This window comes from Leopardus geoffroyi, chromosome B1, assembly GCF_018350155.1.
Source record: "Leopardus geoffroyi isolate Oge1 chromosome B1, O.geoffroyi_Oge1_pat1.0, whole genome shotgun sequence".
Classification (NCBI taxonomy): domain Eukaryota; kingdom Metazoa; phylum Chordata; class Mammalia; order Carnivora; family Felidae; genus Leopardus; species Leopardus geoffroyi.
The window spans coordinates 133,847,267-133,860,875 of NC_059327.1; the positions used below are offsets into that span (position 1 = coordinate 133,847,267).

Consider the following 13,609-nt stretch of genomic DNA (forward strand, 5'->3'; position numbering starts at 1 on the left):
TATTTTTAACTACATCATCTTAATTTAAGGAGTTATGACCAATCCTTCTGGAGCAGGGCTATGAGACCTGAGGGCTTGTGTCTCAAAGCCTCTTTTTCTCCCCCTTATCACCAGGTTTTATTTATTGTATACCTTGTGGGGGAATCTGGTATGCTTGGGTAGGAAATCTGAGGTGTTGTATGCAAGAACAGGTAGAAGGGCGTGTGTCCAGTTCGTGCAGAGACTAGTAAGATGTTTCACTTCTTCTGTGTGATGTAAAGCAAGCATTGATAAATATTTGAACAGATAAGCATTATATACCTTGTGAACCTGAATCTGATAAAAAAAATAAATCTTAAAGTAATTGTTAATAGCTGTTGTGTCACACTGAGATAAAAACTCGGTGATCATCTGTAATTGTTGCACCTGTGGTCACTGTGCTGGGGTATCAGACTTACATTTATGAGCTGACTTCCCTTTATGCAACCAGTTTGCTCTAAGTGGGACAATTCTAGTGCTGACACAGGACTTTGAGAAGTCCTGAGGAGTCTCAAACAGCTTGGGATCTCAATAAGCACTTTTGCTCAGAATCTTTGCATTGACTGTGTCACCTTTAAATTTTTTTATTTGAGAGAGAGAGAGAGAGAGAGAGAAAGTGTGAGTGGGGGTGGGGGGCAGAGGGAGAGAGAGAGAGCATGTTCCATGCTCAGCATGGAGCCCAACATGGGGCTTGATCCCATGACCCTGGGATCATGACCTAAGCTGAAATCAAGAGCCAGATGCTCAACTGACTGAGCCACCAGGCATCCTGATTATGTCACCTCTAATCATGCATTGGCCTCCTGGTCAACTTTCATCACTTCTCAACCCAGCTCCTTATATATATGGTGTTACTTTGGACAAATTAGAACTACAGTTTCCAGAATCCCCTTCCTTGTGTGATTTGCATTAGAGTTGGAAAAAAAAAAAAAAAAGAAGAAGCTAGCATGCGATTTGGTAGGTAGTAGGGAAAGAGCAACCATGCTCTGGAGGAAACACACAGAGAGGTTTGCCTATCTCAGTTGTGCCCACTCTCTACCACACTGGTGGCACGTTCTGTATGTTCTTGCTCCCTCTTACCCCATACCAGACTCTTGTCAAGTGCAGGCCCTGATGACCAGAAGTGACTCCAGGCTGGGCTGTTCCACTCTGATAGCTGAAGCACCTGGATTCCCAGATGAATTTGCAAGCTTCATGTTGCCCACCTCTGCCAGCACTAAAGGAAGGCTGGCCAGTGATTTTTCCCTGATCCTTCAACTTCTACTTTTCACTTGATTTCCTCACTTCTTCAATAATAGTAGGTAGTAACTATATCTTGTTTGCTATCCCAGAAGTCATAGCTTCTAGCACATAATGAATCCTCAATAAACATCTACTAAATGATCTTTAGTTTACAGAAAGAAGGAAAGAAAGAAAGAAACTACTTGTCTCATTGAACTGGCCTAGATGCCAGATGGTGGAGATTCTCTTCACAATTTTGGCTAAGAGGAAAAGGTGCTTTCCAATCTCTGATTACTTACTTCTTAAAATAATTCCACAAGGCATATTCCTTAAAAAAAAAAAAAAGAGAGAGAGAAATGAAAGTAGCTTGCTTAAGATTCTGCAGCAAAAGAGGAAGTAAACCCAAATTAGAACTTGTAGTTATGCTTTCCCTAACTTACAACTGAAGTCTGCTTAGCAACTCATTAAGTTTTATCTTCCTTACTTTATCAAACCCACTTTTGTTCACCATCACCTCTCTGCCCCTTGCCTGTACATACATGTATGCTTATCCAGACACCACTAGGAAAAAATTATGGAAGTCCGTGTTGAAAGTATGGCTCTCCAAAGGGAATACATTCAAGTCAACTTAATGGGTATTTATAGAGCATCTACATGTAAGAAAATTTGCACTGCAGGCCAAGTATGGATGAATAGAGGACCAATGTGTTGCAGTGTTCCTACTGGAGAGACTTTATAAAAATTCTTTGATGTGGAACCATTGTTGGTTATTACTTAATTCCTATTCTCAGTACCTTGTCTTTTTCTCATTCCTTTAGTTGAGTTCTTGGGGTTGTGGTTTCCTCATGAACATACACCCAAAGTAGCTTCATGAGATTCAGCAGAAGTAGGTCCTCCAGGCCACAGCCCATCTAAGAGAACATTTTGTTATTCCTTAGGTGGGTGGTTCTTAAAATTCAGGAGTAAACCTTCACCTGGGAAGTCTCTTTAAAATGCAGAATCCCAGGGGCGCCTGGATGGCTTGGTCGGTTAAGCATCCGACTTCAGCTCAGGTCATGATCTCACGGTCCATGAGTTCGAGCCCCGCGTCAGGCTCTGTGCTGACAGCTCAGAGCCTGGAGCCTGTTTCAGATTCTGTGTCTCCCTCTCTCTCTGCCCCTCCCCTGTTCATGCTCTGTCTCTCTCTGTCTCAAAAATAAATAAACGTTAAAAAAATTAAAAAATAAAATAAAATGCAGAATCCTGGACTTCCTTCTTCATCCTCCCCCAACCAACTCTGCCCCTGCAGATTAAAATTCAGGATATCTACGGACTTTGTATTTTTCACAAGACTCCGGGGACTCATCTGATGCAATGGTCTTTAGGCCAGTTTTGGAGAAATGTCCAAAAACACCTGAAAGAGAATCATTTGGGCACTTATTTTTTAACAGCTGATTCTTGATCCCTCTGAATTAGAATTCTGGAGGCAGAACCTGGGAATATGCATTTTAAATTCATCTCCTACTTAAAAAACATTTTTTTTAATGTTTATTTTTGAAAGAGAGAGAAAGAGAGAGAGAGCAAGTGGGGGAGAGGCAGAGAGAGAGGGAGACACAGAATCTGAAGCTATCAGCACAGAGCCTGATGTAGGTTTGAACCGTTTGAACTGTTCGATTGTGACCTGAGCCAAAGTGAAATGCTCAACCGACTGAGCCACCCAAGCGCTTGATTGTTATGAATCCACAGACCCCTTTGAGAAGAATTAGTAGATTTCCTACTTTGAATTTGAAGCCCAGTTCAGACACAAAGTCTTCTGGGGAGAGAAACAGAAAAAAAAAGGGAAAGCTTTGCTAATAAACATTGATTTTAGAATCACTCCTTCCTAACTGTTCGAATCCGTTCCCAGCTTATCGCTGTTCTGAGCCTTTTCTGGAAAATGTCTGGGTTTGCAAGGTCAGGCAGCCTTCATACCCCTTGAGGTGGTAAGGACTCTTCTAATGGGCCCATCTGAGGGAGCCCTGTTTGCAGACTAAATGTATAAAGGCCCATCAAACAGTAATGGGAACTGCAGAGGACTTGGGGGTGTTGGGAACTGTCTTCCTGAACAATGGGGCCATGGTCATTCTGGGGCTAACTTCAGGTCACCTGTCTGCTTCTCTATGCCATCCCATCCCGACATTCCCAGCTACTGAGCCCCAAAGGTAAGTGCAGAGTGATAACTGCTGGGAGGGGCTGTGTGAAGCCAGAAAAGCCAATGTGTGAGAGCACTGAAGAGAGACAAAAGGCGTGGTACTTCAGAGGTGGCTCAATTAGTTAAGCCTCCAACTCTTGATTTTGGCTCAGGTCATGATCTCACTGTTCATGAGATCAAGCCCTTGTCAGGCTCCATCCTGACCGCAGGGAGCCTGCTTGGGATTCTCTCTCTGCCCCTTCCCCCGTGCTCTCTCTCTCACTCACAAATTAATAAACTTTAAAAATAACAGTTAAAAAAAAACAAAACAAAACATGATACTTTCGTCTCTTCCTGACCCTACACTCCCTTTTATCCTCATTCTTTCCTCCTTTTCCATCCGTCATCTTCCCTACAAACTGGACTGGTTAGTAAATCGAGAAGGCTTTCTTCAGCCACCCCTGCTGCCCCCACTTTGTGGAGGACTGTGTCTGGTAAGGCACTACCTTCTCTCACCAGCCTGCCATAACCAGTGCCAGCACTTGGTCAACTTTACTGTAGTAAAACCTGCTCCAAGGACTGAAAGGCAACATTTGCTGGGCACCAGGCAAGTGCCAAGTGCCAAGGACTGACAATACTACCAGAAAAGTGTTTAGGGCAGTGGCTGGCTTGTTTAGCAAATTATAGGTATTAATCACCATTGTTTTGCTATTTATTTCTCAAAGTGACCCTGGAAAGTGGGTCGTGACTGCTGGTCTGTTCCTCTTTGCAGGTGAAAAAACTGAGGCCCAGAGGAAAGTAAGTGATGTGCTTCTGATCACATAGCTAGAGAGAAGTGGAACCGGAATTTTTACCCAATCTAGAGATGGCTCCAAAATCCATACTTTTTCAACTGCCATCATTAAGATCTCAGTCTGAGGTCTTACATTCAAAACAAATATAGGAAAACTTAAAAAAAAAAAAAAAGCTGTTAGTTCTAGAGATATATACACATATTTAATTTTTTTGTGAAATTAAAGTGACTTATAAATGAATTTTAAAAAGTTACTTAGGGGTTGCCTGGGTAGCTCAGTCAGCTGAGTGTCCAACTCTGGATTTTGGTTCAGGTCATGATCTCATGTTTTGTGTGATTGAGCCTCACATTGGGCTCTGCTGGCTGTGAGGAGCCTGCTTGGGTTCTCTCTCTCTCGCTCTCTCTCTCTCGCTGTCTTAAACTTAAAAAAAAGTTACTTAGTGTTTACAGGGAAAGTGACACAATTAAACAAGATTGGAAATCTGTTGATAAGCAGCTAACATTGGGTGATGGGTAGATGGAGATTCAGTGTATGAATCTCTTTGCTTTTGTATAGATTTGAAATTTTCTTCATTGAAGAGTTAAAAACCGAAGTCACTTCACATCCATCCAAAATATGATGATTATGTACAGTAGCGGAATATCTACAGGCCCTAAATTCGTAGTTGATAAACTTCACATTTTGTGAGGATTGTTCTGTTTTTTTTTTTTTTTTTTACATTTATTTATTTTTAAGAAACAGAGTGAGACAAAGCATGAGCGGGGGAGGGGCAGAGAGAGAAGGAGACACAGAATCTGAAGCAGGCTCTGAGCAAGTGGTCAGCACAGAGCCTGATGCGGGGCTCAAACCCACGAACTGTGAGATCATGACCTGAGCCGAAGTCGGACGCTCAACCAACTGAGCCACCCAGGCGCCCCGTGGATTGTGTGGTTTTTTGAAGATTTTGAATACTAAATTTTTGGTTTTTAAACTCTTAAAATAATGACAATTTATATTTGTTGTATAATAATTAGGGCAAGGCAACTAATGGTCATGACAGTCCTATGGTGAAAGTAGAATTATCTCCATCTTATAGATGAAAAACTGAGACACTGAGGTAACTTCCTGGCTAGAGGGCTACTAGATGAAGTGGAAGGGGATTTTGAACTCAGGAAGTATGTCTCAGGTCCACACATATTATGTGGCTTGGCTTGAGGGCACCATCTTTTTTTTTTTTTTTAAGTTTTTAAATATTTATTTTTGAGAGAGAGACAGAGACAGAGCAAAAGCAGGGGAGGGGCAGAGAGAGATGGGGAGACAGAATCTGAAGCAGGCTCCAGGCTCTGAGCTGTCAGCACAGAGCCCAACGTGGGGCTCCAATCATGAACCATGAGATCATGACCTGAGCCAAAGTTGGATGCTTAACCGATTGAACCACCCAGGTGCCCTTGAGGGCACCATCTTTAAGAAAATATGCATCTTAAGTATCGGTTAGGAATGATTTTGACACAAATTACAGAAAACCATAGTAATTGTAGCTTAAGTGACTTAAGCAAAAAAGAACATTAATATTCTCACCTAATGAGATTGGAACAAGGCACTGCAGGTTCAATGCCACCACTCAGGCTGCCTCCATGGCTCTAGGTGCTTTCTGTCCTTATGCTTAGCCACCCCTGCCTGATGCCTTCCCATCATCACAATTAGCTTCTCATTGGCACAAGACAGTGGCCTCATACAACTTTTCAACACACCTGTAAGATAGGAAGAAAGGTCAGGGAAATGCTAGTGAATTCTTAAGTGTGTGTCTCTACTCAGCAGGAAGCAAAATATTTCCCAGGGGCTCCCAGTAGACTTCCCTTTATGTCTCATTGGCCAGAACTTTGTCCATGGCTCCACGTAATAAGAAGAACTGGGAAATTGAGTGTCTAGTAAAGAAGGATAAAATTACTAGCATTGACTTACATAAGTCATTCATGAGCCCAAGGACACATTAAATCACTGGGAAAGTTGGATTATTATTATTTATTATTATTTAAAGATATGTAGATCTTTATTTAAAGTTTTTTAGGAACACAGGGGAGAGATTTATACCAAATAAAACAGAAAAATTTCTTAAATAAACCTTTTAACATCTCTCTGTCCCAAAGTCCCATTTCATATATCACTGCCCTAACCTCATCCTGTCTGTCCAAATGAGTGAACACCTTTGAAATTCTCCTCACTATACCCTCTTTCCACTTCTTTTTCCTCCTAACTCATTTCCAGATCTTTCCTTCTATGTCTCCTTATCTCCTTCTTATGTAAGAGTAATCTAGCCTCTAGAAATTACCTATTGGAGTAACAAATTACTCCCAATTTAGTGTCTTAAAATAAACATGTTATCTCACAAATTCTGTGGGTCAGGAATTTGAGGGTAGCTTAGCTGGATGTTTCTAGCTCAGCATCTCGAATGAGGTTTCAGTCAAGATGTGTGCAAGGGCTGCAGTCATCTAAAAGCTCGACTGGGGCTAGAGGATCCCCTTCTGAGATGGCTCACTCATACAGCTGTTGACTTTCAGCCTAAGTTCTTTACTCCATGGTCTCTCCATAGGATGGCTCAACATGGTGGCTGGCTTCTCCCAAAGTGAGTGATCTGAGAGAGAGAGAACATGAAGGTAGCCATAGTGCCTTTTATTACAGAGTCTCTTCAGTCATATGTCATCATTTTTACTTTATTTTATGAGTTAGAAAAGGGTCACACTCAAGGGGAGGGGAATTAAGCTCTTCTTCTTGAAGGGAGATATATCAGAGGATTTGTGGACATGTTTTTTAAACCATCACATCTATATATCATTTAACGTATCACACCTCAGTTTTTTTGAGAGGGGGAGAGGGACAAGGGTAAGAGGTATAAAAGAATGGGAACAAAAGTGACTCTGGGGTGGCAGCTATATTTGTCTCCTCAGACTGCCACAACAGAATACCACAAACTGGGGGCTTAAACAACAGAAATTTATTTTCTCACAGCTCTGGAGGCTAGAAGTCCAGGATCAAGGTGCCAGCAGAGCTGGTTTCTGGTGAATCCTCTCTCCTCTCTTGCAGGTGGCCACTTTCTTGTTTCCTCACGTGGCCATTCCTCTGTGTGTATTCCTGGTGTCTCCTCCTCTTATAAGGATACCAGTCTTACTGGATCAAGACCCCACCCTAATGACCTCATTTAACCTTAATTATCTTCTTTTCTAATTAATTAATTTTACTTTTTTATTAAAAAAATTTTAATGTTTGGGGCGCCTGGGTAGCTCAGTCGGTTGAGTGTCCGACTTCGGCTCAGGTCATGATCTCACAGTTCGTGGGTTCGAGCCCTGCATCAGGCTCTGTGCTGACCGCTTGCTCAGAGCCTGGAGCCTGCTTCAGATTCTGTGTCTCCTACTCTCTCTGCCCCTCCCCCATTCATGCTTTGTCTCACTCTGTTTCTCAAAAATAAATGTTAAAAAAAAATTTTTAATGTTTATCTTGAGAGAGAGAGAGAGAGAGAGCGCATGAGCTTGAACAGGGGAGGGGCAGACAGAGGGAGAGAAAGAATCCCAAGCAGGCTCCACGCTGCCAGCACAGAGCCTGACTTAGGGCTTGAACCCACAAACTGTGAGATCATGACCTGAGCTGAAATTGAGAGTCAGACGCTTAACCAACTGAACCACCCAGGAGCCCCTGACCTTAATTATCTTCGTAAAGGCCTCTTCTCTAAATACAGTCGCATTGGGAAGGGTGCAGTTTACAGCTCCAACATTTAAGTTTAGGGAGATGTAATTTGTTTTGTGACAGTAGCTATGTATGTCATGTTGCTGCTTTACACATCACTTCTATTAAGATCATATTTTAAAATAAAATGCCTTTATGGCTTTTGGGGACACTATGTTGTACTGTTGTTGTTGTTGTTGTTGTTGCTTTTAATATTTATTTATTTTGAGAGATGGGGTTGGGGGGAGGGACAGAGAGAGAGGAAGAGAGAGAGAATCCCAAGCAGGCTCCACACCATCAGTGCAGAGCCTGATGTGGAGCTCGAACTCATGAATTGTGAGATCATGACCCGAGCCAAAATCAAGAGTTGGGTACTCAATGAACTGAGGCACCCAGGAACCCCTATGTTGTACTATTTAATATAATCATCAAAGTTATGACATTTTTATAAATAATATTTTTAAGCAATAACTTTCCCCATAGGAAAAAAATAAAAGTAATTCTTTTTAAATGTTTTTAAGTGTTTATTTATTTTGAGACAGAGGGAGAGAAAGAGAGAGCAGGAGAGGGGCAGAGAGAGAGGGAGAGAGAAGGACCCTCAAGCAGACTCCACACTGTCAGTGCAGAGCCTGATGCAGGGTTCAAACCCATGAACTGTGAGATCATGACCTGAACTGAGATCAAGAGTCAGCCGCTTAATGGACTGAGCCACCCAGGCGTCCCCAAAATGAAAGTAATTCTTTTTTTTTTTTTTTTTTTTTTTTTTTTTAATTTTTTTTCAACGTTTATTCATTTTTGGGACAGAGAGAGACAGAGCATGAACGGGGGAGGGGCAGAGAGAGAGGGAGACACAGAACCGGAAACAGGCTCCAGGCTCTGAGCCATCAGCCCAGAGCCTGATGCGGGGCTCGAACTCACGGACCGCGAGATCGTGACCTGGCCGAAGTTGGACGCCTAACCGACTGCGCCACCCAGGCGCCCCAAAAGTAATTCTTAAAGCTTCTCTTTGTTGTGAAAAATGGCTCATGCAGAAAGATGTATAAAACATAAATGTACAATTTACCAAGTTGTGAGAAAGTAATCATGCCTTTAACTGCTAACCAGGTTAAGAAATAGAGCTCTACTTGCAAGTCTGAAGGCCCTGCATACACTTTCCAATTAGCAATAATCACACCTCGGATAAACCTCATTGGCTATGATACTGCCACTGCGCAAAGCTCATGTACTTTCCAAATTATAACTTTCCATCTCCCTCCAAAGGAAACTATAGTCTCATCTTGCATGATATTCACCTTGTTGCCATTCTTTATTTTTTACTACCTACATATGCATTCCCTTGAGTGTTCAAGGCCCTAAGGATACAGAAGTGGAAGAAACAAACTCTCTACCCTTATGGAGTTCACAGCTAACAATAAACATTGATCATATAATTAACAATAAACATAATGAATAAACTGTATAGTATGTTAGAAGGTGATAAATGCAAAAAAAAAAAAAAAGCAGAGCTGGAGTTTACTTGGCTCTATAAGCACGTAATGATTTCAACATTGGAAGGGAGATAAAAAGGACAACTGAAAGTAGGGAGGGAAGAAAGTAAATGAAAGGAGGGTGGAAAAGAATAAAGAGGGAGAAAGGAGGAGGAAACAACAGGAAGAAGAATGTCGGTGGGAAAGCAAACAGAACAGATGGTAAGAAGAGGGAAGAAAGGGAAGATAAGAGGTAGAGAAGGAAAAGTGGGAGGTTAAAAGTTTTTTTCTCACCTGGAGGGTTGCTGAAAAGACCCTGAGCTGAAACCCCTTTATTTACATTTTGGTAAAAAGAAGTACTAAATTCTTAATTAGAGAGCAGTTTCCTACATTGAAGCTTTTTGTTTACTACAAATTTATTTTATGCAAGCTAAAATTAGCTTGCACGAAAGTATTCCTTAATACTTATACAAAATCTAGGCAGCTGTTTTAGAAATGGATGTTTTTGAGCCCATAGCAGATGACTGGGCTGAGCAGAGGCTATGCAACATGCCTGGAATTTGTAAGAATTGCCAGCTGTTAATAAAGTAGTTTTCTTTTTTAAATATTTAATTAATTAAATGAATTAATTCATCATTCATTTAGAGAGTGTGAGCAGGGAAGGAGCAGAGAGAGAGAGGGAGAGAGAAAATTCCAAGCAGACTTTGTGCTGTCAGTGCAGAGCCTGATAAGGGGCTTGAACCCATAAACCCAACTGTGAGATCATGACCTGAGCCAAAATCAAGTTGGATGCTCAACCAACTGAGTCACCCAGGTGCCCTAATAAAGTAGTTTTCTTTAAAAAAAAAAAAAAAAAAAAAGGAGTGGGGTGGCTGGGTGGTTCAGTTCCTTAAGCATCTGACTTTGGCTCAGGTCATGATCTCATGGTTCATGAGTTCGAGCCCTGAATTGGTCTCTGTGCTGACAGCTTGGAGCCTGGAGCCTGCTTCAGATTCTGTCTCCCATTCTCTCTGCTCCTCCCCTACTTGCTCTCTGTCTCTCTCTCTCAAAAAGAAACACTAAAAAAAATTTTTTTAATTAAAAAAAGTAGAGCAGGGTAAGGGGATTGGCAGCACAGGGGTGAGGGGTAGTGGTTTTGACTAGAGTGTTAGGGAAAGCCTCACTAAGCAAATGCATGACGGAGGTGAGTTATCCATGTCTGGAGGAAGACTACTCCAGGTAGAAGGAACAGCTACACCTACCACCTACAGTGGTGTATTTGGTTTCATAGAGCTGCTCTAACAAAGTACCACAAACTGAGTGGCTTACAACAGAAATTTATTCTCTTATACTTTGCAGGGCCAGAAGTCTGAAATCAAAGTGTCAGCAGGGTTGGGTCCTTTTTGGAGGCTCTGAGGGAGAATCTGTTCCTTGCCTCTTTTGGCTTCTAATCCTTACTGGCAACCCTTGGCATTCCTTTTTCTGTAAGGACACAGTGATTGGATTTAGGCCCAATCCAGTAGGACCTCATCATAACTTGATTACATCTGCAAAGACCTTTTCCAAATGAGGTCACTTTCATAGGTACTGAGAGTTAAGACTTCAACATTTCTTTTTGGTGGACTCGGTTCAACCCATGACATGTGGGAATACGCCTTCCAGGCTTGGGAAACAGCAACCAAGCCAGGGAGGCTAGAGATGCTTAGATGCATTTGAGACTCTGCTTACCTTTGGGATAAAGAGGAGTTTGTTCTAGCATTGTGTTATCTCCGCTGTTTCTTTCTCAAATATATAGCATATAGGGGACAAACCTTAAAAACTGAAAGCATATTAGATCACAATGCCTACTACAGCCACAGGGGGTGTCCTTTGATTTATTGTTGGTACCCTGAAGGTAGAACTGCAAGATGAGAAACAAGATTTGGTGACTGTAGTTAAGAATATAGTATTGTGCACTTGAAATTTGCCTGGGGTGGGGGGTGGGGTGGAGGCAGTGCCTAGGTGGCTCAGTTGGTTAAGCATCTGACTCTTGATTTCAGCTCAGGTCACTGTTCATGAGTTTGAGTCCTGTGTTAGGCTCTGCGCTGACAGCATGGAGCTTGCTTGGGTGGGATTTTCTCTCCCTCTCTCTGCCCCTCTCCTGCTCACTCTCTCCCTATCAAAATAAATAATAAACATAAGAAAAAAGACATTTGCTGGGAGTAGATCTTAAGCATTCTTAACACACACACACAGAGCTAACTATGTTAACTATTAACTATGTGGGGTGGTGATGTGTTGATTATCTTGATCTTGGTAATCATTGTATAATGTATATTCCTATCAAATCATTACATTATATTTGCCAATTATCCTACAATAAAATTAAAAAAGAATTTAACTTGGAAAATCAAGAAGATGGAAAAGAATTAAGGAGTAAATTTCACAGACAGGTTTATCATTAGGAAGTCAGTGCTTGAGCAAGTCCAAGAAGTTCTACACTTTGAAATAATTCCTTTTTCTTCAGTCCTGAATTTAGGTAGATTGTTATTTACTGCCTTTAGGGGTTTATATGTATTTCAATTTTAGGTTTTGGCTTAAAAAGGGAAACTTAATTCTTTCAAGACAACTTTCACAAGTGACAGAGTGGTGATCCTTTCTTTTTCTGTATTTCTGAGAATGTACACTTTTCATAATTGACTTAACTCTACATGGGAAAAGAGAGCTGTTCTTTATTTTTTTAATTGAACAATGATTGACATAAAATATTGTATTAGTTTCAGGTGTACAACAGTGATTCAATATTTATATATGCCAAGAAATGGTCATCACAATATGTCTAGCTACTATATGTTACCATATACATATTACAATATCATTGACTATATACCCTAATCTGTACTTTTCATTCCCACAACTTATTTATTTTATAACTAGAACATCATACCTCTTACTCTCCTTCATTTATTTCATTCATACCCCCTATTCTCCTCTCTGGCAAACAACAATTTATTCTCTATATCTGTGTCTGTTTCTCTTTTATTTTGCTTATCTGTTTGCTTTATATTTTAGATTGCACATGTAAGTGAAATCATATGGTATTTATCTTTGTATGAGTTATTTCATTTAGCAGAGTACCCTTTAGGTTCATCCATATTTTTGCAATTGGCAAGATTTCACTCTTTTCTATGACGAGGTAATATTCCATTGTATATGTATATATATATATGGTGTGTGTGTGTGTGTATATATATACATATATATATATGGTATTGTATATGTATATATATGGTATACATATGTATATGTATATATATATATGGTATTGTATATGTATATATATGTATGTGTATATATATATATACACATGTGTAAGCATATATATATATATACACACACACACATACCACATCCCCTTAAAAATTGTTTTTTCTTTAAAATTTTTTATTTATACCACATCCTCTTTATCCATTCATCTATCGATGGACACTTAGGTTGTTCTGTATGTTGGATATTGTAAGTCATGCTGCAATAAACATAGCAGTTCATATGTCTTTTTGAATTAGTGTTTTCATTTTCTTTGGTTAAATATCCAGAAGTGGAATTGCTGGATCATATGGTAGTTCTATTTTTAATTTTTTGAAAAACCTCCACACTTTTCCACAGTGGCTGTACCAATTTGCATTCCCACCAAGGAGTTCCCTTTTCCCCACTTTGTTGCCAACATTTGTTATTTCTTGTCATCCCCACCCCCCCATCTTTTTGATACTAGCCATTCTGACAGGTGTAAGGTGATATCTCATTGAGATTTTGATTTGCATTTCCCTGATGATGAGTCATGCTGAACATCTTTTAGTGTGTCTGTTAGCCATCTGGAGGTCTTCTTTGGAAAAGTGACAGGGCCTCTATTCATTTTCTTTCTTTCTTTCTCTCTTCTTCTTCTTCTTTTTTGAGAGGGAGAGAGAGAGAGAGGGAGGAAGAGAGAGAGCACAATGAGCAAGGGGCAGAGAAAGAGGGAGAAGCAGGGCTCACCCAAAACAGGGCTCAAGCTCACTTGAGGTGGGACCCAAACTCATGAACTGTGAGATCATGACTTGAGCTGAAGTCAGATGCTTTAACTGACTGAGCCACCCAGGCACCCAGCTCTGTTCATTTTTTAATTGGATTGTTTTTCTGATATTGAGTTATATGAGTTCTTTATATATTTTGAATGTTAACCCCTTATGGGATACACACAATTTACAAATATCTTCTCCCATTCAGCAGATCACCTTTTTGTTTTGTTGATGGTTTCCTTTGCTGTGCAA

At 40.6% G+C, this 13,609-nt stretch overlaps 1 long non-coding RNA gene and 1 pseudogene across 1 annotated transcript in view; both read right to left on the reverse strand.

Moving 5' to 3' along the window:
• Window positions 1-13,609, reverse strand: part of LOC123595733 — a 59,521-nt gene that overhangs the window by 40,192 nt on the left and 5,720 nt on the right. Inside the window, exons 3-4 of the long non-coding RNA XR_006711353.1 lie at window positions 6,549-6,793; window positions 5,740-5,912 (exon numbers count right to left, since the gene is read on the reverse strand). This is a non-coding gene — a long non-coding RNA (uncharacterized LOC123595733). The remainder of the gene's footprint in view (window positions 1-5,739; window positions 5,913-6,548; window positions 6,794-13,609) is intronic.
• On the reverse strand, window positions 8,914-9,097 carry LOC123596671 (annotated as a pseudogene).